The sequence below is a fragment of the Lynx canadensis genome, chromosome B4 (genome assembly GCF_007474595.2).
Source record: "Lynx canadensis isolate LIC74 chromosome B4, mLynCan4.pri.v2, whole genome shotgun sequence".
Classification (NCBI taxonomy): Eukaryota; Metazoa; Chordata; class Mammalia; order Carnivora; family Felidae; genus Lynx; species Lynx canadensis.
This window is the reverse complement of record NC_044309.1, coordinates 59797656-59821994: the sequence shown is the minus strand read 5'-3', so window position 1 is coordinate 59821994 and position 24339 is coordinate 59797656. Positions and strand designations below refer to the sequence as shown.

At 39.8% G+C, this 24339-nt stretch overlaps 1 protein-coding gene and 1 long non-coding RNA gene across 2 annotated transcripts in view; both read right to left on the bottom strand.

Annotated features, from left to right (window-relative positions):
• The window catches only part of STK38L (serine/threonine kinase 38 like), an 83561-nt gene extending 80642 nt beyond the window's left edge, over positions 1-2919 (bottom strand). The window contains exon 1 of the mRNA XM_030322033.1: positions 2844-2919. The gene's annotated coding sequence lies outside the window, so the exon portion shown is untranslated. The remainder of the gene's footprint in view (positions 1-2843) is intronic.
• Positions 2920-4484: 1565 nt separating this feature from the next.
• LOC115519229 lies at positions 4485-22988 on the bottom strand. Its single transcript, XR_004343873.1, has 5 exons — positions 22635-22988; positions 14903-14969; positions 9657-9847; positions 7522-7589; positions 4485-4650 (listed from the first exon to the last, which is right to left on the bottom strand). It is a non-coding gene; the product is annotated as an uncharacterized LOC115519229 (long non-coding RNA).
• Positions 22989-24339: the final 1351 nt, after the last annotated feature.

Here is a 24339-nt window from a genome sequence, read left to right as displayed (position 1 = left end):
TAAACCCAGGTAAATTAGTACATATAAGGGTTTAGCAGCAATCAGCATTATATAATGTGTTTACTTATTATGATTATCATGACTAAATCATCCAAATCATTTACACAAATGCTGTTCCCTCCTCAAAACCTTCCTTATCTGATCTAGTAGAATTTAATCCCTCCCTCCTAGGCTTCTCCACAAAATGCATTATGTATCAGTTATTTGGGTAAATTTCCCTCCCAATGTAGATTCCTTACATCTCTTTGAAGATAGAGACTACAGCTCATCTGAGTGCACCAGACAGCAAATATTGTTCATTGCTGTCTTTCTTCTCCCTCTCTCTAAACGTTCTTAACAATCAAACCCTGTCAATTACCAAACTTTTACCTGGAGACAGGAGCTTTATGTAACCCAATGCACTTATGTACTGGTCTTACCTTGCTAAATATTCTGTTGAGACTTAAATAAAATTTTGCAGGGAGAGGGAAGAAAGAAGGACTCATTTAATACACTTAAATTGCTGACTAAGAATATCTTTGTAAACTAATGTATTTTTTTAAAAATTTCTTATGCCTTAAAAGCTTACTTGCATTATTTCATTCAAAAAAGCCCACGGTACTTTTAATATAAAAATACAGTAGCATAATTTCTGCATATGTCAAGTCTAACCTAATCATAACTTGCCCATCTGCTGATTTTAATGTAATCCTGGGGATGCTAGAAGACAATATGCTTGCTTGATTCACCCTACACTATTTATGTAAAATAAAATAATTTTAACATTACATTGAGATGCAAATCTCTCTGGCTTTGATATGTGCTCTCTTTTTCCTCCTAAAAAAAAAATGCCACACACACACACACACACACACACACACACACACAAAACAAGCCTCCAACTTATCCCGGATCACTGGAAAGCATTTTCTATAGTATTATCCAACTTCGCTTACACAATGACGTTGCCCTTACTTTGAGAGAACTTTTCTGAAAACAAATGGCTGATTTGAGTGCATTGCTTTGTTGCCATTTTCTACAAATTCTCCTTTGTTTTTATAGTATCCTACCTTTTGAAATAAATTTTTCAGCATAAAAACTTCTGAGGATACCTATTCATTTGCACAAATATTCCTAGTCTCTATTCTTTGACTCATTTTAAAATAAACTAAAAAAAACAGAAGGCTAAAAAAGAATTGCACCCATTTAAGGTGGCTTTTCTAAGTTTAATTTTTTTTTTTCATTCCTCAATAGCAGGTCCTTTCAAAGGAGTACAAAAACTACATCCAATTTATTTCTCATCCTAAACACATCCCAGCCAAATGGGAAACGTTACCAGTCATCTTAACCAGGAGAAAAACACAAAGCTAAGCCAGATCAAACCAAATTTTCTTTTTTTTACTTTTGAGATCAAGATTTTTCACATAAAAGTGCTTTGATGAACCTATGCAATGAACAAATGTAATCACAATTTAACATCATATTTTGGACTATTTTCTCTTCCTCAAATAGTCATAATAGTGGCTAATTCACATATAATACCTCTCAGCTACCGGGTATAGTAAACTTAATTGTTTTATATATCCTGAGGCATACAAAGAAAGGTCAATCAAATACAAAGAGGTTCCCAGTATGTTATATACACGTGACTGAGACAAAAAAAATCTACCCTAAGAAAAAACTGGACTTAATAATAGATCCTGCCTTAAAGTAGGGAGACCTGACTTTAATTTAATTTAGTTGAAGCCCCCATCCCATCCCCACCCCCTAAAAGACAAGGTCTCCCTCCCACCTTACAACCAGGAGGCATAAATTAAAACACTTAAGAGTTGTTTCCTCAGACTTTAGCAGTAAGAAAGCTAATACTCAGGCCTTTTCCGAGCAGTTGACTTCTATCAGAACTTATCACAAGTTATGTGAAACAGACAAGAGCATTGGTTCTGCATTTTACCAAGTGAGAACGGCATCGCAGTTTTTGGACAAGCCACCACTTCCAGCACCCAGCTCTTCCCGCCCCTCCTCCCCCCATTTCTTTTTATATCTTTCCTCCAAACTTGCAACCCGAAAAGTGATGCCACAAAGCAAAAGCCGCATCAGTAAACGGGAGGCCACCGGTTTTGAAAATAAAGTTTGTTCTTTTGCTGTCAACCTGATAACTTTTTAAAGACGAAACGTCTCCTACTCAATCGGGTACAACCTATCCTATTCCCATACCAAGCAACCACTCATTTGTCCCCGACAGTAAAGAGGAAAAAAGGGAGTGGGAGCAAATGATGTTTAAAAGAAGGGTCTACGGTGCCAGGGGTAGGGACAGATTTTGGGACCGGTGTTGAACACTCCGTGCTTCTGGGAGCTGGGCGGCTTTACTGTGTCGATCCGAGAAATGTTTAGCAATCTGACGCATCAGTTTTTAGGAATGGTACACAAGCAGCCCCCACAATTTGAGCCATGCCTAGAATACCTCTTCTCGGTGACACGGGCTGGAGGGCATGGGACGGGCGAGCCCGGGGTACCAGGAAAGGTTCCGCGACATTTGTTATTGTTTATGAAGCCCAGGCAGGGACCGGGATCGGGGAGCTCGGGGGCCGAGGAGTGGAAGAGCAGAGAAGCACAAAGATTCCTCCTCGGGCTCAGGGCTACCCTCCGGACACACGGGGCTAGTATCACCTCGGGGAGCAAGAGGGCGGGCCAAGGCCGTCGCTGGGGCTTCACTGGAGACACTGCCAGCCCCGACATTAGCCGAGTCGTCCCTGGACACCCAAAGACACATAAGATCTCCTCCTGCCCCTACTCGCAGAGTTGGGGCCGGCGCTGCGAGGGCGGCCCCCAAGCGCGGCCGCCGCGCGCCGCATCCGCGTACTCACCTGCCTCCGGTCGCGCCCGCGGCCGGCTCAGCCTCCACACGGACCGCAGCCGGCCCGGGCCCCGTCCGCTCCCTTTTGCCCGCTCCGCCCTCGCCCCGCCCCCGGTAGGTGGAACCCGCGGCCGCGCCGGAATCTCGGGGCGGCCTTCCTGAACTCTCGCGAGCCCTCCCTCTTCGGCTTCTCCGTGGCTAGGCCGGTCCGACTCGGCCCTGACGTCATACGCGCCATAGCCGGAAGTAGCCTTCTGTCGTCAACGCCCGCTCCTCTGCCCCACCCACTTACGCCTGGTGAATTCCTGATGGTCCTGGAGGAGTTGGCTGGACTGTCACTACTAACCTTACTAATCACCCTCACCTCACTTCTCTCTAATCTACTCAAAACTGGTTCAGGCCTCTTATGAGAGTGCCCAATGTGTTGCCACATTAGTCACGTGTCCTAAATGACAGAGTTTTTCTCACTATTTCCCAGTGTAATGCAAAGAATGTTGGAAATGGAAAGGGGTTTAGAGATAATTCCCACGAATCCACGCAATTTGCAGATTACGAAAAGGTGATAATTAACAAAGATGGATTGGCTGACCAAGTTGCTTAGCCACTAGCTGTGGGATCTAGAAGTAACCCGGGTTCCTTGACCCTTTTCCATCTCACTGTGACTCCACTGCAAAGACTTGAAAGGGATTTAAATTTGGAAACGCCACAAAAAACTGGGAGGCATACACGAAAAACTTGCTTAGGTTATCTTGGAAAATCTAAAATATCTGACAGTACTGGGCTCCTTTATGTAGGATCGGTGAACCAGGAGGAAAACCCCTGCATCATGACTCAAAAGAGATGACTTTGTGAAGATGATGCATTTGTCTTTGGGGAGAAAAGTTGCTGGGTAAACCAAATAAGAGAATCTTTCCCAATTGTTGTTAACAAATTTATCTTTGATCTGCATATTGGAGGTGTTATCAAATATCCCTGGCTTTTAGAGACTACTAAGGCAATATATGAAGCTGGTACTGTGCTTGCAGAAAACATAATTATCTTTAACTTCACCAAGAGCAAGTGATAGATGCAAAAGACTTAGGGAAGCCTCACCACATCACTTCTCTCCTTTTTTGCACTCGGTGCTTTTCTCATACATTGCTTGGTAACAGAAAAAGCACTATTGTGGTAATTAGTGTATTCTTGAGGAAATCATTTCCACCTTTATCATATGGTCCTTTTGAGGCTCAAATGACAATTGCCATGTACAAGTATAAGGAAGTTTCATTGTGATCAAACATGCTTGACAGAGGCCTATACACCTCTTTCCCTCCACCACACTCATACATACATTAATTCAAATGAGCAGAATGGAGAACAGTTTGTGGAATGTTCTAGAGCAATTTTATACTTTCCAGTATGCCATTTTTTTCATACCACTAGAGTAATATGGACTAGTCTAGGGTATCAGAAGAGGATAATATGGAGACTAAAGCTTTAACCTCCAGTTTTTAAACTGATGCTATTCTAAACAAACTCCTGCAAGAAGTTGTTGAAGGTGCCTGAACTGAAATAAATTAAAGCCATGTGCCCTTCTGGAAGCTTGGTGAAATCTATGGATCTTTTTCAGAATATTGTCCTTAAATGCATAAAATAAACCATCTAGGGCTACAAAGGAAATTGATTTTATTAACATGCAGTTATTGAAACACTAAAAAGTGAATTTGTGATACAGTTATGTGGTAGGCAGCTTCTAAGATGACTCCCAATAATCTTCATTTCCAGTATTCTTGTCTTGTGCAACCCCTCCTCTTGAGTGTGGACCTGGTGACTCGGTTCTGAAAAAGAAAATACATCAAAACTGACATAATGTCACTTCTCATGATAAAGTTACAAAAAGAATCTGGCTTTCATCTTGCTATCACCTCTTGCTCTCTCCCTTGCTCACTCTGGTGGAAACCAGGTTGCCACACAGAGACCTACCTTATGGAGAGGCTCACTTGGCAGGGAACTGAGAGAGGTCTCCAGTCAGCAGCCACCAAAGGATTGAGGCACCCAGTCCAACAGCCTGCAAAGAACTGCCAACAACCTGAGATGACCGCAGCCCTAGCTGACACCTTGACTGCAGCCTGGGAAAGGACCCTGAGCCACAGACCAAGCTAAATCAGGCCAGATTCCTGGCTCACAGAGGCAGTGAAATTATAAATATTTGTTATGTAAGCCACTAATTTAGGGGGTAACTTATTCCACAGCCATTGATAACAGTTACATATTTGTGTCTTTATTAATGCATTAAATAACAAGATCAAGACCTACAGTAATTTTGCAGTAATGATGCACATTATTTAAACAACATTTTAGATATCTGCAACAACTTCAACGTGGTAGAAAATATGTGTGATTTCTCTTGGGGTGAAGTCACAGGTTGCTAATGTTACTGTGGTTTGCTGACTACTTTCATAATGGGAGAAATGCTAATTTACAGACTTTAGTGAAAAAAAATATGCGAATGTACATATATGCTAAATATAAGTAGGTGTATGTATATATATATAATGGATATATTTACTTTTTCATTAAGTTTCATTCACCCAGATGAAGAACTCATGGCCTAAATAAGAGATTATTTGTAGGGCCTTCCAAAACTGCAATCATCAACATTCTCAGACATTAGAATTAAAGTTCAGGGAATAAACCCAGTTAACAGATACAGACCATAGCCATTGCTAACTTTATTAACCTACCGTTGTACATGGATTTTTATCCTCTTTCACTTATTCCCTCTTCTCCAAATGTAGGCTAAATATCAATAGACAGGCTAACATCGTAGGCCAGAACGTGAGAAAAATTGTGGTTGAAAACCTCTACAGCTCTCAGAATTCATCTGATTTTTGTTTTCAGCATGTAAGCTGAAAATGTAAGTTCTTTGACCAAAGTGACTCTTCAGTATTACTTTTACTCTCCTAGGACTACCTCATAGTAAGTAACCAATGAATGTCAAATGACTGCAGTAAATGATAATAGAAGGGAACTGTATTTTTTTTTTTTTTTTGAGAGAGAGAGAGAGAGAGAAGGGGGGCGGACAAAAGGAGAAGGAAAGAGAGACTCTAAGCAGGCTCTGTGGAGCTTGATGTGGAGCTCCATGTAGGGCCCCATGCGGGGTTTGATCTCATGACCGTGAGATCATGATCTGAACCGAAATCAAGAATCAGATGCTTAACCGATTGAGTCAGGTGCCTCTAGAAGGAAACTATTAATAAAACCTTCCCACTGGCTGAATAGAGCTGCTTTTCTATATATGCAGCTTTGTAATTGTGGGATATGGTCAAAGCAGTATTTGGAGGATAGTTTACTGCTTTAAATGCATTTAACAGAATATACAAAAATGTAAAAACAAAAAACCAAGCTCTTAACTCAGGAAACTTGAAAAAGAAAAGAAACCTAAAGAAAGTAGAAGGATGTAAAGATTAGTGTAGAATCCCTTCCAGGCGTCCATGGCCCTTATGTGCACCAAGTATTATAGGTCAAAACATAACTAATCCTACACATAATTCTATTTTTCAAATGGATGTAAATTCTATTATGATTAACAAAGTCAAATACATTTCTGGAGCACCTGGGTGGCTCAGTCGATTAAGCATCCGACTCTTGATTTCAGTTTAGGTCATGAGCTCAGGATTCATGAGATCAAGACCTGCAGAGCCTGCTTGGGATTTGCTCTTTCTTTGTCTCTCTGCCCCTCTCCTGCTCACACTCTCTTTTAGAATAAATAAAATAGGGGGGCTCCTGGGTAGCTCAGTTAAGTGTCCAACTTCAGTTCAGGTCATCATCTGGCGGTTTGTGGGTTCGGGTCCTACATCAGACTCTGTGCTGACGACTCAGAGCCTGGAGCCTGCTTTGGATTCTGTGTCTCCCTCTCTCTCTATTCCTCCCCCACTCACACTCTGTCTCTCGCTCTCAAAAATAAACATAAAATTTTTTTTAATAAAGTAAAACATTAAAAAAACAAATACAGTTCTAGAACGTAAATGTAAATGTAAAATATTAATGCAATAGGGAATTTTTTTTAAAGACTGAACTTGACTTATAAAAACCAAAAGGTGATTCTTTGAAAAGTCAAGGAAGTAGGAAAAACTTTGGCAAGACTAATTCAGGAACAAAAATAAAAGACACGAATAGTAAGGATGAGAATGGAGATGTAGCTACAGGTATGGAGATTTTTTAAAGCATAAAAAATGTGATTAAAAAAGAGAGGAGGGGCAGCTGGGTGGCTCAGTCAGGTGAGCATCCAACTCTGGCTCAGGTCATGATGTAGCAGTTTGTGAGTTTAAGGCCCACGTCGGAGCCTGAAGCCTGTTTCAGATTGTGTGTCTTCCCCTCTCTCTGCACCTTCCCCTCTTGCACTCTGTCTCTCCCTCTCTCAAAAATAAATACATATTAAAAAGATTTTTTTAAGAGAGAGAGATTATTATTAAGACAAGCTGGTTGAGCACTCCTCTCTGTGTGAATAAGAGTAATATTAATTTCTGATTCGCTCCATGTTAAGATTAAAGAGTAACTAACATTTACTGAGCTCTTTCTGCGCGCTAAGCATTGTGCTCTTTGCTTGTAATATCTCATTTAATCCTTACAATAAGCCTGTGAGTTAGGTATAATTATCCCCAGTTTACAGATGATAAAACTGAGGCTCAAGAGCTATAGTGACTTACCTCGGGTCACACTAGATAGCGAATGACAAAGCCAGCCTCTCAGATTCCCAGTGGTAGACAAAATACTCCTGAGCAAAAGCAAAAACAAGAAATCTAGAGACAGAGAAACTTGTTTTAGGTCACTGGCCTACTTACAAAATGCTCAGTGAATGTTAGCTATTACTGTGATAATAATCCCCATACTTTAAATGGGTTTAAGACTACCACCTAAAACACACCAGAGTTAAGGGCAGAAATTCACTTTCAAGGCTGTTTATCCAGCATTATTTATTTGCACCTGTGAAAAGCTGGAATTAACCTAGATGTCTAAAAGTAGGGATGGGTGCAATAAATTACTACGGACCCATACAGTATAATAGCATGTATGTGTTAGAAATCATATATAGATAAATGATTGACATGAGGAGATGTTCAGAATATTTTGTCAGGTTTGGAAATTCTTTTAAAGCACGTTGCCAAGACTGTAATATCTTTTGTATGAAAATTATTTGAAAAATAATATATGTATATATAATCATAATATGTATATTTCAAGATTTAAATGAAAGACACAAAATAAAAGTTTTCTCTTAATGTGATTATGAAAAAAAAATTATGATGTATAATGTTATGCCAGTAAATTAAAAAAAAATTTTTTAAGGATAGAGAGAGAATAGGTACTTCCAGTCCTCCTGGAAGGGTGTCCTGATAGAAATCTATTAATTTTTTTACTATGGAAAAAATAGAAAGTTTATGGAATAATGCCTTTCCAGTTTGACCCTAAGAGTGTTTGACTACTGGCTCCTCTTGTCATTGTCCTGACTTTCAAAGGGGCTCTAGTTCAGCCAGGCTAAATGCAACTGAGTTTCTTTGAAAATAAAGGCTCTGTTCTGTAAGCTTCAGGGGTATTTGCCCGGACCGTTTAATCAAACACATGACAATCCATTTAAAACTCTCACCAGATTGCCTTCTGCAAAGCACTTTATAAACCTGGAAACAATGACTTCTAGTTGATGCCTGCTTTAATTTTTAACCTGCTTGACTAAATGGCAAACTATTTATCACAGAGGGTCTAAACCATTCCAAGATTTTGGCTATGTCTACCCCAAAGTGAAAAGCACCTATGTAAATCAGATGCCTGAAGAAAAGCATTAAGGAAAAGTGAAAAATACATTGTGTTTAACCATCTCTTTGCATTATTTTTATTGTTCTGCAAAGTGTAATAAAGAACCAAAAGGACTGGATTCCAAGGACCTGGTTCTATTACTCACTGTATGACCCAGCACAGATCAAAAAAGTTACCCGAAGTCCTATTCCTGCATCTGCAAAATGAAGAATATCAACACAATAGTTGCTGAAGAGATGAAGTAGAATTACGTATGGTAAAGGCACTTTGAAAATTATAAGACCCCATGGCCATAAAGGAAAGAATACTAGTTTGAAGCTAGGAAGATCTCAATATCAATAGCTACTTCTTAGGATCACTGTGAGGATGAAGTGAAATTAAATGAGATAAATTAAACACCAAGTGTAGGGCCCAGAACATAATCACATTCAGTTCAAGCAAACTATTATCATTTCCATTAATAATATTTAGTGAGGGGCGCCTGGGTGGTTCAGTCAGTTGAACGTCCAACTTTGGCTCAGGCCACAATCTCACAGTTTGTGAGTTCAAGCCCCGCGTCGGGCTCTGTGCTGACAGCTCAGAGCCTGGAGCCTGCTTTGGATTCTGTGTCTCCCTCTCTCTCTGCCCCTCCCCCACTCACACTGTCTCTCTTACTCTCAAAAGTAAATAAACATTTAAAAAAATTTTTTTAAATAATGATATTTAGTGATATAACAAAAACATGTTTTAGAATCGAACCCATTTTTCTCTTGTCACTACAAGCCAAATGGATTCTCTGAAATTAAGGAACGTTTTTGGTGATGTTTACATCCATGAAGAGAGAGAAAGTCCCTATGGGACCTTTCCTGCTTTGACTCTTGTCTGCTTTCTATTGATTTTTACAAATTCCTGATCCTAACAAAGATAAAGATACAGTGGATTTTCCATCTGTGATATAGGAAATATAGCGCATGAGTAAGATGAGGCTAAGCAATGCAGTAACAGATCATCACAGAATTTTAGTGGCTTCAAATGGTGAGGATTTATTTACCGCTTATGTTTTATGTCCTTTATAGGTCCTCAGTAAGGCTTTGCTCCTTAGAGTCACTCGGGGTTCCAGGCCAGTGGACAAGCTGTCATCTTGAATATTGCTAGTCTTCATGCCAGAAGGAAAAGCAGTTTGGAGGGTCTCAAGCAGAGATTTCTGCTTACAACCCATTGGCCAGAAGTAGTTGCATGACCCTATACAAATAAGACGGAGCCAGGATAGAATCTCTTGATAATCCAAGAACGAGAGAAAACCAGAAATATTTGGCGATTGTACTAATTGTACAGTATACATGTGAAATTGCATTGTATATGTGGAAACCACTCTCCAAATGCTATTATAGGGTGCCCTTTCTTCACCTCTTAAAGAAAAACTGACAGTAACACTCCTTACAAAAGAAAAGTGCAAGGCACTGTGATATTTTGTGATGATATATACTATACTAGATATGGTTTAAAGATTTTAAAGCTCAAGTTAAAAAGAAAAAAAGAAATTTGTTTGGTGCCTTCAGTTTCCTAAAAATGATCTTCACTGATATTAGAAATTCACTAACATTATAATTCAATTTTAAAATTTTTTTTTCAACGTGTATATATTTTTGGGACAGAGAGAGACAGAGCATGAACGGGCGAGGGGCAGAGAGAGAGGGAGACACAGTATCAGAAACAGGCTCCAGGCTCTGAGCCATCAGCCCAGAGCCCGACGCGGGGCTCGAACTCACGGACCGCGAGATCGTGACCTGGCCGAAGTCGGACGCTTAACCGACTGCGCCACCCAGGCGCCCCTATAATTCAATTTTAAAAAGTCGTTTTCTTTTTAAAACTGAAAAGCTGTGGGGTTTTTTTTTCCTTAAATCTTGCTGTCTTCCCCATTCCTAATTTTAGGGTTGAGTACAAAAACTTCATTTTTTCAAGTAAGAAAAAGAAGCCCCACCAAAGACTGTTTTTCATCATAATAGTCGAATTCAACTTATGAAAACCCATTGATGTTTAATATAGGCAGCCCAAGAAAAACTGAAATACTGTGAATACATTCTAGAAAATTATTATAGTCCCTTTGTTGTAGAGTATCTATTCATATCCTGTGATTCCAGTACTTAAAATTATTGTACTTTAAAAAGCGATTACTTTCCAGTTTTAAAAGGAATTTTAATGATACCACTCATATTTTTAACTGTAAGTCATGTATGTATAGTATAGGAATAGAGTTCCTATACTTTATTTGGTTTTTCCTCTGTATTAGCCATTTAATATGGAATATATGAAACAAAATTGATTTCTTTAGAAGTAATTATGACTGCTTCAAAGTCTGTTTGAATTTTAGCATTAGCTCTTTCGAGATGGTGTGAGGTCTCAGAAAATCTATAAACCAAAAGGTTTTGGTGGGGCTTTCTTTTTTATACCTTCTATCTTTTAGGGTGAGGATTTCTTTCCCTTTTTTACAGCCTATTCAGTGACACTAAGTGCAAGTCCTACTCCTTCAATTATCTACTTTATTTTTTATTTTTATTTTTTAATGTTGAAATATCTAGGACTGGAGAAACAGTCCAGATAGAGAACGTCTCTAACACAAACCCCCACATGGCCTGGATGCTAGTAGATGTTCCTACTGTGGGCTGAACCTGGAGGGAAATTCAGACATGATACAACTTGCAGACCTATTTTCCGTGTTCTGAAGTAAACTGTCCATGCTCGGAGGCAGAGAATAGGACAGACCAAATGGGCAAGCAGGGCAGAGGGTCTCTCCTGAGTCACACTGTGTGTTGGAAGGAGGACCACATTTAGGGTCCATATCTGGACTAAAGGCTGATTCCTTAGCCTAGTGGTCTTGGGCACATTTCTTAAACTCTCTAAACCTCAATTAATTCATCCATAACAGGAATAATTTAGATTTTGGAGGTCCTCATTATCAGGGGATAATTGTTTCCAAAAAAATTTAAGACATTGGAAGGAGAGCCAGTATTTTATAGTAAATATATAAAAAAAAATTGGTTGTGTGTACTTTACCACAGCAGAAAAATTTTTAATTAGGTTACAATTGCAGCTACACAGTACTTAGACTGAGCAAAGGCTGAATCACATTAGGGATTTGGTTAGTGTAGTTTTTCTGACACACTTGTATGATATTATGGATTGACATCCCTCAGTCTACATTGGACATTACATCATAATCATATAGAGAGGGTCACTCTGGAAAAAAATATGTTTTCTGACCTCCTTTGACGTTCACATTTTTCTATTTTAAACCATTGCTTTCAACAGTTTCCACTATGTTAAAGCAGTTAAAACAACTGGACTTCCTTCTCAGCTCTTTCTTCCCACCAGAGAATGTCAACGTTAGGGCAAATTCCTAGAATTTGGTGAAATAGAATGCACATTTTACACTTGCACACTTATTGCCAAATGGCTACCCAGAGATTGTACTAATTTCCACTATAACCAGCAAGCAGCACAGGCAAATTCCCACTTCCCCACGTGCTTGGTCATGCTAGGCCTTATCCATATTTTTAATCATGCCCAAGAAAGACTAAGACCTTAGCATAATATTTGAGATAGACCCTACTGTTAAACAGAAGGGAAGTTTGTGTGGAGACTCATTTTGTAATAGGTCAATTGGCTAGTAATTATTTTAATGTTTTAGTGACTTTTGCTTCTTCAAATAGTCTCATACCACCGGGGATTCGGGGAATGAATATCTGGGTAAGAAAGACCCTCTCCTCCATCTGGTACAGTCGTGAAAGCTAAATTAGAAAAGGTATATAAAATGACAGCTACTTCACAGGCACGCCATCCAAGTTCCTCTTCTCCCTTTCGGCCCTGGGGCTATGGCTGAGGTCAAGACTCAGCCTCACTGTAGGGAAGTAAGTCACAAATCCTGTGGCTTATTTGAACATAGAAAATTCAAGTAGGGTCTGGGGCAGACAAGATCATTACTAGTGTCGGTTGTTGCTCTGTTGATGGTTGTCTTGTTGCTGAGTAGTTCTATAAATCTAAAGATAGGGATTGTTGAGGAGAAGTTACTGGATCTGCTTCTCATTCCATTCCATTTTCCAACCACCCTGTGAATCAGGTTGTTGTTTTCAGAGGCTTACCGCATACATTTTATGCTGATTTGGCTTCCTGGAGGAAGTAACCCAAATAGGCCTTGAAAAAATTGATTTTTTTTTTTTTTCTGATTAGGCCACACAGCATTTTGTGGACAAGGTTAAGGAGATTATCTTCATTTAATAGCAATAGGAAACTGTTGAAGGGTTTCAGGCAGAAGAGTGACAGGTCAATTCGCACTTTAAAAATACCCTGACGATAGTATGGAGAATCAGAGTGGATAGTAGTGGACCATTAAAAGGTTGAGTTTTATATTTATAAGCACTAAGTTGTATATTTTAAATGGTCTGGGGCCAGAATACCATGGTAAGCGGAAATGAATATCTGGTCTACTTGTAGGTATGTCCCACCAGGGCTGAAGGGTGCAAAGATGACCAGATTTGATAAATCAGATAAATTGAAATCAGGCAAATCATTTTACTCATCAAGAAAATGTCTGATTTCACTTCAATTGACATTTTCTTATGGATTAAGGGTATGCTACTTAGCCAACAGAAATGTTTTGGTTTGCTAGACAATTATATTTTTCATTATAAATTGCCACAGGTTCTTTTCTGAGTTCCATTTACTCTTAGTTTATATTAATTTCTCTGAGTTTATCTCTGAAAAAGTTAAATTTCTAGAAATGCATAGCTAAGGAGTAAGATCTGTCCTAAGCAATCCATACAAAGTCTCTTGTTAACATCTTTGCGTTGTTGGTCTCTGATTACAATAGTTCCTATGGTAGAATCATGCTGGAATAAAATTCTTTTAGGAGGAGTGATACACATAGAACCTTAAACATTCTAATGTTTAAAATAGACCAATTGTAATACTTGAAAATCAAATTATATATTATGTTATTATTATCACTCACATACATAATGGCCTGGTTGTAGGTTAGGTTTCCTGGGAAAAAGACTCTGTAACTCTTGGATTTGTGTGCAGGAGATTTATTGGGGAGTGATCTCTGGAACCACTCAGGTGGAGAGAGAGCACCACAGGATTAGGCAGAAGGAGAACTTGAACTCAGAGGCAGGTGCAGTAGAGGCGTCAGCCTACCCCACAGGGAGCTCTGGAGTTGGGATGACCCTTCAGAGTCACAATTGAGGCAAGGGGTCGGGGCTTTGTACCCCAACCTCAACCAGCTGTTGGATGGAGAGGCAGTTGATTTGGCTGCGGGCATAGCTGGAGGGGGGTTCTGTGGAGGCTCTCTGAAGCCAGTGCTCCCAGCAACCACGGACCTGAGTGACGTTCCGCAGCGTCCGAAACCCGCCCACTGAAGACTTCGTCCTTGGGCCTGCGCTCTTATATTGCACGCACCAATAAAATACTGCCTTCAAAACATCCCACTTTGCCTCCTGATATGATACACTGAGGTCACATCCCTTCTGTATCACCCTCTTACCCTCAATCTAATCATGAAGAACATCAAACAAAAAGCGAGAGATATTATGCAACAACTGGCCTATACTCTTCAAAATGTACGGGGCACCTGGAAATGTCGTAAAAACGGTCAGACTCAGAAATGTTTCCAGACTTTAAAAGATTAGAGAAATAACACAGCTAAATGCAATACTTAATCCCCAATGTGTTCCTTGATCAGAATTTTATTATAATTTGCTATTAAAGACATTACTGGGGTGCTAGGCAAAAATAAATTAGATGTTAATGTAAATTTTTTTATTCTGAATTTTTCTGTGGTCACGAAGAAATACACACAGCAATATTTAAGCATAAGAGGGTAAAATGTTCCATTTGAACAGTACCATAGAGAAACCACAGTATCTGTCAATGGAGAACATGATGTTTTTAGTAACTAGGACTAATTACATTTCATAGAAATGTGCTTACCTAGAATGCATGTACAAGGAGAATAGATCCTATTTTCTAAAAGGGCCCTTTCTTATTGTTCTTAACAAAAGCCAGGTGCCTTCATTTATTTCTGACTTGTGCAACTACCTCCTTCCTGCCTATGTATTTTGTTTTTTAGGTCCAAAGGCCCTGTATCATTTACCTTCCTTATTTGATATATTTTTTAAACAATCTGTATAAATACATACATACATACATACATACATACATACATACATAAAAACAATTTGTTGTGAACTAGTTCCATTTTACATAAATATTGTTAGTGAACTTCCATGGGAATTACAGTACCTTAAAAAAAAGTAAAGTAATCCTCTTTGTTCAATCAGTAAGGTGCTTTGAATCCTGCTGAGTCGCACTGAATAAAAAAAGAATAACGTTTTTATAAACCTTTACAGTTACTTAATGCTTTCCTTAAAGGATCTCAAAGTAACTTACAGGTATTTAATTAAGCAATGAACACTCCTGTGAACACACTATATGTTATTCTTTTATTTTTTTTAATGTTTATTTATTTTTGAGGGAGAGAGTGGGGAGGGACAGAGAGAGGGAGAGACTCAGAATCCGAGGCAGGTTCCAGGCTCTGAGCTGTCAGCACAGAGCCAGACGTGGGACTCAAACTCACAAACCGTGAGATCATGACCTGAGCCAAAGTTGGATGCTTAACCAATTGAGTCATCCAGGGGCCCCATTATTCTCATTGTAAGATAATTCAACTTGGTGCACCTGGGTGGCTCAGTTGGTTAAGTGTCCGACTTCGGCTCAGGTCATGATCTCACAGTTTGTGCGTTCAAGCCCCGCATCTGACAGCTTAGACCCTGAAGCTTGCTTGGGATTCTGTGTCTCCCTTTCTCTGCTCCTCCCTGGCGTGAGCTCTCTCTCTCTCTCTCTCTCTTTCTCTTCTCTCTCAAAAATAAATGAGCATTAAAAAAATGTATGAAAAAAATAATAAAAAAATAAAGATGAGTCAGCTAAAGAAAAATTAAACAGAAATCGTTATGTTATATATCTATATCTATATCTATATATATCTATGTTATATCTTATGTTATATATCTATATCTATATCTATATCTATATCTATATCTATATAGATATATATAAACACATATACATAATGTATATATTTATTATGTGGAATATAAAATTAATAGAAAACAATGCTTACAAGATAGGCCTAATCCCCTTTATTTACTTATTTTTATGCCTCTAGTGTAAATCTATGGGGTGATCAACCCATCCCAGCTTGCCCAGGACTTTCTCGGTTTTAGCACTGAAAACCCTGTGTCTCAGGAGCTCTCTCGATATCAGGCAAAGCAGAACAATAGGTCACTCTAACTATACCTTCTGTTTCTCTTTCAAGGTAAATGAATGAACATTGACTATAAAAGTCAGAGACCCGACTGATTAATAAGTTATAGACTGGCCTTGGGGACTTGTGAACTTAAGTGCTCACTTTGTCCCACAATAAAAGTGAGCCTTGGGTCCACTTATGTGGGTTTTTGCCTTCTCCATCAAACATTTTGACGTGTCATTTTTGTTTGAAGAAGTGACTATGTAAACAGAATTGTATGTTGTTCCTAGCCTCTTGCAAGCCCAATCTTAGAATTCACAGTGCTGAGAAAGAGAAGTTGTTAAAGGTCGAATGGGCTGGGAGGTTCCTAATAGGAAGGGTCACTAGGAAAAATGTAAAATGTCAAAAAACACATCAACAGAACTCTCAGAGATGTTGTGAGGAATAACAGACGTTGGTAAAACTGTTAATGAATGGCTTCCCCCAGGAACACTGGATCTTGACCCCAGCAACAACAGAACCACAGCCCCATAATGCTCAGCAACCATCCCCATCGTCAACAGTCATACCACTAGTAGTACTGAACAGGTTTTCAAATTATTCATATTTTATATATAAAGAAAGATGAAGGTAAGAGGTAACTAAAATGAAAGAAACAGCTTTTGTATATAGCCAAGTTTATGGCTATTGTGTAGAGTGATTAAACTACCTTTACTTAATTTATATAACAATTCCTTCAAGATGAAACTGAAACGATGATACTCTGTTTGTATCCTGTACACATTTTATCATAGCACTTGCAATGTCCCATGCACCTAGAGTGATTATTGATATATGGTAGGTATAAATACTTTTTGAAGGAAAAAGTGAGAGAATAAAAAGGATTCAGGCAAGTGTACTGAATAATATACTGAATAGTCTACTGAAAATAAGCTCTGGTAGGCACACAGGTGCTAACTAGAAAATATACAAGGGGTGCCTGGGTGGCTCAGTTGGTTAAGCGTCCAACGACTTTGGCTCAGGTCATGATCTCACAGTTCAAGAGTTCAAGCCCCACGTCAGGCTCTGCACTGACAGCTCAGAGCCTGGAGCCTGCTTCGAATTCTGTGTCTCCCTCTCTCTCTGCCCCTCCCCCACTCACGCTCTGTCTCTCTTTCTCTCTCTCAAAAATAAATAAACATTTAAAAAAAGAAGAAGAAAATATACAAGACATTCTTCTAAATCGGGAGGTGGAGCAGAAGGACAAAGAAATGTAAGATTATGCCTCTGTCACTAAGAGCATTAAAATTATGTCAGGGAGCTATGGTTGAAAGTTTAAAAATGCCTTGTGTTCAGTACAACAGTACAAAGCTCCACATAAGTAAAAGTCAAATGAATGATAAGGACAATAATCTCACAGAAGACGGCGACATCAGTATGACCTGTGCTAGAAAAAGTGAGGTCCTAGCTTAGATTCATCTTCCCGATGACCTAAGACTGGATTAAATCCTCTTATGGATTCCCTCTCATAGTATGGAGGCACTGAAATTCCTATTTTCTTCTCTGTTTCTGCCACTAGGCAAAAATCTCCTTGAGAGAAGGAACTGTATATCATTCACCACTGCTTCTCCAACAGCTGCCATCATGCCTGGCAAAGAGAAGACCAAAAAGAAATGGATTTGGAAAGATTGAATAAACAAGTGAATAAAAAAATATTTTGGGTGAATCTTTAAGGATCTGAGAAATTAGGGGCACCTGGGTGGCTCAGTTGGTGAAGCGTCTCTGACTCTTGGTTTTGGCTCAGGTCATGATCTCAGGATTCATGTGATCGAGCCCCACAGCTGGCTCTGTGCTGACAGCGGGGAGCCTGCTTGGGATTCTCTCTCTCCCTCTCTCTCTGTCCCTCCCCCACGCATCGTGCTCTCTCTGTCTCGAATCTCAAAACAAATAAATAAATGTTAACAAAAAGGGATCTGAGAAATTAAAGGATTGGACATTCAGGAACGGGGAGAACAACGTGGGCAAAGATGTAGAAGCAGGAACAATGTGTTCACTGAACACTGACTAGACTAGAAGTTCCAGGAAAGTAAATCTAGAATGTAAAGCTAGACAAGTAGTGTGGGTTTGAACACTGGAGTCAGAATTTTTTTTTTTTTTTGGCATGTTCTAGGAATTCTGATATCTTTTTTTTTTAAGTTTTTAACTACCAGTTAGTTAACATATAGTGTAATACTAGTTTCAAGTCTACAATTTAGTGATTCAACACTTCCATAATCACTCTGTGCTCATCACAACAAGTGTACCCCTTAATCCTCATCACCTATTTAACCCATCCCCCCATCTACTACCCCTCTGGTAACCATCAGTTTATTCTCTATAGTTAAGAGTCTGTTTCTTGGTTTGCCTCTCTTTTCTCCCCTATAGTCACGTGTTTTGTTTCTTAAATTCCACATATGAATGAAATCATATGTTATTTGTCTTTCTCTCACTGACTTATTTTGCTTAGCATAATACTCTCTAGCTCCATCCATGTTGTTGCAAATGGCAAGATTTCATTCTTTTTTATGGCTGGATAATATCCTATTGTGTGTGTGTGTGTGTGTGTGTGTGTGTGTGTGTACCACATCTTTATCCATTTACCAGTCAATGGACATTCGGGCTCTTTCCATAATTTGGCTATTGTAAATAATGTTGCTATAAAATTCTGGGTACATGTATCCTGTCAAATTAGTATTTTTGCATTCTTTGAGTACATACCTAGGAGTAAGAATTTTTAACCTGATGTTCTAGGAGAAAGTAAGGTAATAAAAGTTTGAATTGGAAGATGACAAAACCAAAGAAATCCTTTAGGGAGACTAACCTGGTGGAAGGGAATGGATAGACTATTGAATGAGGGAAAAGGAGACACAGAGCTCAGTTAAAAGGCCAGGGCAGAGGCCCAAGTCAAAAAGATAAGAACTTTGGGGGTCAACTTGAAAAGAGAAAAGCAAAGACAAATGAGAGAGGTATTTTGTTTGTGATCCTATCATGAAACAGAAGGAGAAATTTTGAAGAAACAATCTCTTTAGTAGATTGGCTATGGGCAAGAGCAAGGAAAGAAGTGAAGAATTATGTTTTGGGGCCTGGATAAATTAGTGAATGACAATTGTAGCTACATACCAAACAAAAAAAAAGTAGGGGATGAGTTTGGTTTTGGAATGTTGCTATGGTAACTACGCTTGAAGATGGTTCCAAACAATTCCACCATTCCCTGTACATTCAAGCTATTTCTTGCATGAAGAGATAGGGCTTGGGCACCTGGGTGGCTCGGTTTGTTAAGTCTCTGACTTTTGGTTGTGCCTCAGGTCATGATCTTGCAGTTCATGAGTTCTAACCCCACATCAGGCTCTGCACTGACACACAGAGCCAGCTCGGGATTCTCTCTCTCTCCCTCTCTCTCTGCCTTTCCTCTGCCCATGTTCTCTCTCTCTCTCTCTCTCTCTCTCTCTCTCTCAAAATAAATAAATAAACTTAAAAAAAAAAAAAGAGCTAGAGCTTATGATCTTTCTCCCCAAATCTGGCTAGGCTAGGCCGAGACTGCTTTCACCAATAAAATACAAAGGAAGTAATTTTCTGGGACTTCTGAACTCAGAAGAGAAGGCCTGGCAGCCTCCACTTCCTCCATCTTGGAGCTTGAAGTCATCAGGGAAAAAGTCTAGGATACCCCCCTGAAGAGAGGCCATGGGGTGAGAAAATCAAGGCACCAGCCGTCCAGCCCCAACTGCTATCTGAATACAACTGCATGAGAGACTCCAAGCGGGACATGTACAACTACCCAGGTGAGCCATCCAAGTCAACCCATGGAATCATGAGTGAAAGTAAAAATGGTTGGCATTTTAAGCCACTAATTTTTGGGATGGTGTGTTAGGCAGCAATGGCTATTTAAAATGGTAGCTTCTGATGTCATTACAGTATATATTCAAGTGAAAAAGTGCAGCAGCAGAAAATAAAGCTAAGTTTGAAGGCTGGGACACATGCAGAGGGGCTATGGCCTGAGAGAGAGTAGACCAGCTGGCCAGAACTCTTCATCGTTCTCATGGTATGATCCTAGGAAGATGGAAATCCGCAGTTATCTTGAAGGCCTGTAACTTGAACCATCACTCTCCCCTTACTCTCCTCTCCCAAGTGTTAGGCAGAGTGTCAGGTAGCCAGACATTAGCCTCTCATCCTCATCTCCCCTGTGGTAGGGTTTCCAGGTAATGTACAGGATGTCCAGTTAAATTTGAATTTCAGACACACAATGAATTATTTTTTTGGTATAATTGTGTCCCAAGGATTGCATGGGAGATACTTATCCTAGAACACAATTCATCATTTGCCTGAAATTCAAATTTAACTGGGAGCCCTAGTTTTTGTTTTTGCTAAATCTGGCAATCTTATCATCAGCCACAGAACGGAGAGTTCTTTCCTAAAAGAAGAACAAGGGCAGCTAGTGTGGGTACTGGATTCCAGTGTTTCCCATTGCATTCAGGAGTCTGGAGGCCCACCAGAGTAATGGCTGGCCCCTGAAGTGAAGTCAGCCAGTCAGCAAATCCCACCCAGATACACAGTTAAACTTCTATCATTTCATTCTTAAATATAAATAGATAGCCAGGTATTTGATGAAAGCCTACAACATTAAAGAGAAAGATCAAGATAAATAAACAGAAAAAGTGGCCCTGGACAAAACAGTTAATGCAGGGAACAGGATAGGACTTTTAAAAAACAGAGTTAAAATCCTCAGAGAAAATGAGGTGATATCGTATTCCTAAAACATGAATACGATGCCATGGGAAAAGAGAAGTCAGATAACAAACCTCATTCTTGGAATTTGAAAATACAAGTGCCGAAACAAAACATTAAAAAGTTTGGAAGATGGCACAAGGACATTTGGCCAAACATAGAATAAAAAGACCCTAAGGTAAAAGAGAAGAGGGAACGTTAAGAAATGAGGGATCATTCCAGAAAGTCCAAACTGGCTAGAAAGCATTTCAGACAAAAAAGAATAACAACAGAATAGAAAAGCTAAATGAAGAAACAAGCTGTCTTCATATTGCACAAGCCCATTGATTGCAGAACAGGATGAGTGGGGAGGGGAAAGAAAACCGAAAGAAAAAACCCAGATATATCACTGGAAATGTATTAAAGATAAAATCCTAACAGCTTCTTGAGAAAGTTTACACATTCACACACACGCAAGCGCGCGTGCACATCATTATCATCTAAGGAGTAAAAGGCAGGCATGCCTCAGACTTCTCATCAGTGGTAGTGTTGTCAAAATTCTGAAAGAAAATCAGTTTCAGCCTAGAATTCTATGTCGAGCCTATTGACTAGGTTGAAGGCAGAATATAGACATTTACAAATATGTAAGAACTTGGAAATTTTACTCCTAATGCGTCCTTTCTTAGCAAGTCACTTGAGTATGGTCTCCAGCAAAATGGAAATAGAACTTCAAGAGTCTAATTGAGGACAGCAATGAAGAGAAGTACGAGCATGGCGTCTATTAAGCAGGGTTAAGAGAGAAACTCTTTCATTTATCCAGCAAATATTTATTGTGCCCCTACTTCATGCTAGACCTTCTCCTAGGGGATGGGGATTCAGCAGTGAACAAGGAAGTCACCAGAATACTTCCATTCTAATGAGGGAGACAGAAAAGTAGCAAACAAATATGTATGTCATCTAATTGTAGGAAGTGGCAAATGCTAAGAAGGCAAACAAAGCAGGGGAAGGACAGGCGTGTTAGCTCAGGTAGGCGGACAAGGAAATCCTCTCTGAGGAGTGACAATTGAGGTAAGACTTGAATGAAATGAGGAACTGGCCATATGCAACTCTGGGGGAAGAGTATTTCAGGAAGAAGACACAGCAAGTGCAAGGGCCTAGAGATAGAAATTAGCTTTGCGTGTTTGAAGAGTGGGAAGGACACCACTGAGGTTAGGATACTGGGAGTAGTGGGAGGTGATGTTAGAGACATTAGCAGGCCCACATCATGAGAGCCATCCTGCAGTGTGAGCTGTGACTATAAAGTCATTGGAGGGTTTTGGGGCACCTGGGTGGCTCAGTCAGTTAAGCACCGGACTTCGGCTCAGGTCATGATCTTGTGGTCTGTGAGTTCAAGCCCCATGTCAGGCTCTGTGCTGACAGCTCTGAGCCTGGAACCTGTTTCAGATTCTGTGGCTTTCTCTCTCTCTGCCCCTCCCCCCCCCACCATGCTCTGTCTCTATCTCTCAAAAATAAATAAACATTAAACATTTTTTTAAAAAAGTCATTGGAGGATTTTGAGCAAGATAATGAAGTGTGCAGCACAATGAAGGAATACAGAAAAAAAGATTTCATGGGCTAGAAGGTGTGATTAAAATGATGAAAACTATTAAGTATCAAGGCAAAGCATAGAAGAGAAAAATGGAAGGTAATCTGCAATGCTAGGGAAAATAGGTGGTATAATAACTAATGTAATTGTAGCATATTATGGAGCTCCCATTGAAAAATATTTAACTCCACACAATAATACAAGTAATTTTTAAAGACTTTCAACTTTTAGGATGGGATTGGAGTAAGCATTAAACAGAGCAAGCAGAATAGCACCATGGTTATGAGCATGGCTTCTAGGAGTAGACTGCCTGAATTTGAATCCTGTCCTTAGCATTTGTTAACTGTGTGACCTTGGGAAGTTATTTAACCTCTCTGCTTTTCAGTTTCTTTACCTATAAAGTGGGGATACTAAAAAGTACCTACCTCATATGGCTGTGAGGCATCAGTGAGTTGATGTTTGTAATGTAGATGGAACAGTGTTAGTACATGGTTGAGATTAAATTACTATTTCTTTGACTTATAAAGCATGGTATGATTAGAGGGCATTAGAAAGGTGCTCCATTCAAGTTCCTCTGTCCTACAGGTGTGAAATTCCATTATTGGAGATTTTGTTGAAGGCTTCACAATCTTTTAGAGCCCCTATGAAGTAAAAGTTCTTTTGCGAGGGATGATGTCCTAAATTCTCATCTGCTCCCAAGTTGTTTGAATTAATCAAATCCTTTCCAACCTTGATCCTTGTCTGAGCACACGGGCAGCATGGTGGGCAGCCTGAGATAGGGAGAGGGGCCTGTTTGCCAGGGCAGCCCACAGCTTCAAAAAGGGATATGAGAAGATAGTTCAAAAGGGAACTAACTAGAACCCCAAGACAAACAGCCTCCCAATTTGGCCAAGAACAGGACTTCAACCAACAGAGTCTTGGCTTCTATTTCCCCATGGCCAATCCTGTCAGTGTCACATTGACATATTTAAACCAGGACAGAGGAGAGAGTTCCAGGTCTGGCACAGGCTCAGGTTATTTACTGCCAGAATAAAAAGCCATGGGGCTGTCATGGAGTCAACCCCCCAGGGACCTCTTTCTTCACATTTATTTTTGTCCAAGGCTCACTGGCCCCTACAGTGGACTTGATCCCAAAGGGTGGTCCCTGAACCAGGTCAGCCTTGAGGGCTTGGGAGGGGCTGTTTGTTCAGGCAGGAAACAGCTCACAGAAACCCTACCCGCCTTTGGGAGTGGTTGCCTTGGGAAACCTTTCAATCCCCTCCAACTGGGGCCTCTGGCTGGCTAAACTCTTCTATTATTTCCACAAAAAACAGTGCCTGCGTTTGAGTGGAAAGAACATCTGTGCAAGTTAGAACCTGCCCCTTTTCAAGATGAGAATTCCTTTTTTTTTTTTTCAAACACTCTTTTTCTTAAATGTTTATTTATTGTTGGAGGGGAGAGAGATAGAGTTTGAGCGTGGGACGGGCAGAGAGAGAGGGAAACAAAGAATTCAGAGCCCCATGCGAACTCACAAGCCCTGAGATCATGATCTGAGCTGAAGTCTGATGCTCAACCCACTGACCACCCAGGCGCCCCTCAATATAAAATTTCTGATCCGTAGGCAGTCTGCTTTGGGAGTTGATGAAATCCAAAACTGGCATTTCCAGTAAACCCTTTCTGGCTTTTAGGTTTCACTTTGAGAGAGGCATGATACAGGAGGAAACTGTTGGCTTCAACAGTCACCATTTGTATTGGCATCCAAAGTATAGAAATCATAAAATCTTAAAGCTGGAAGAGACATATCACCTAGACCCCTAATTCTCTTTATACACAAGGAAGCTGAGAGATGAAGTAACTAAGTGCAACTGAGATTAAGCTCAGGGGTATTGACTTCCAGGATGGAAATTCAATTCATCAGACACCATTCGTCACCTGGAGAGGACTGGGGAGAGACTACCTGAGGCTTGCTGGAAACATTTTATTTTCTTTGTATAGTATAATTATTACCTACAAACATGCAAAAACAATTTCAAATGCTATAAAATTTTTAATAGTTCTTAAATGGTTTAAAACGTTTTAAGGACAGCAAAAATGTACAGTTACCTATATCTCACAGACCCCTGTAACCGTGGCAGGCCCACTGAGAGACGC